Raw genomic sequence first — 692 nt, forward strand, 5'->3', positions numbered from 1 at the left:
GAATGAATTTGGTGAGATTAGATATTCACTGTTTAGTTTGTGGGAGATAAGATCAACGGATCTCTTGGCTGACTGGAAAATGTTCGTCAAGCGTAACGTGATTAAGTGATACTTGATGATGGCTTTATGACCTTTAAATAGCTTTGATAAACATCAGTAAAGCTGCCAACAGTTTCAACCTTGATTATTCGGTCTCAGCTCGCATTCTTTCTCCACAACGCTAGCATATCAGTTAGCCTAATCGTTCTAACTGGCTAATTAGTTCTAATCTACTAATCAATTAGAAGACAGCTTCTTCATCAATAGAAATCTTCCTTCAAATTTAGATACCAATGAGAGCAATTAATTCCAAGAAGTTCACTCGGTTAAAATGAGCAAGTGTTATGCCGATGACCTTTTTGACAAGATAGCAAAAATAAGTAAAGATGTCAGATGTCCGACTTTATGCGAAATGCCTTTGAAGGTTAACAGTCTACATGTTGCTGCGAAAGCATCTCATATGTTTAGTGTGCGGAATTGAGCTGCTGTAACCTATAAACTATGCCAGATGACAGCTCAAGACAATGATCTGCTCTACATACTTTAAAACCCTTATTTGGAGGTTTTTGAAGTAATATAGTCATGTCTGAGGCTCCTGGTTCAATTTACAGTGATATCCTGAGTCTTACATTAATAAACTGATTTTACTAGTG

Source organism: Watersipora subatra, chromosome 7 (genome assembly GCF_963576615.1).
Source record: "Watersipora subatra chromosome 7, tzWatSuba1.1, whole genome shotgun sequence".
NCBI classification, from domain to species: domain Eukaryota; kingdom Metazoa; phylum Bryozoa; class Gymnolaemata; order Cheilostomatida; family Watersiporidae; genus Watersipora; species Watersipora subatra.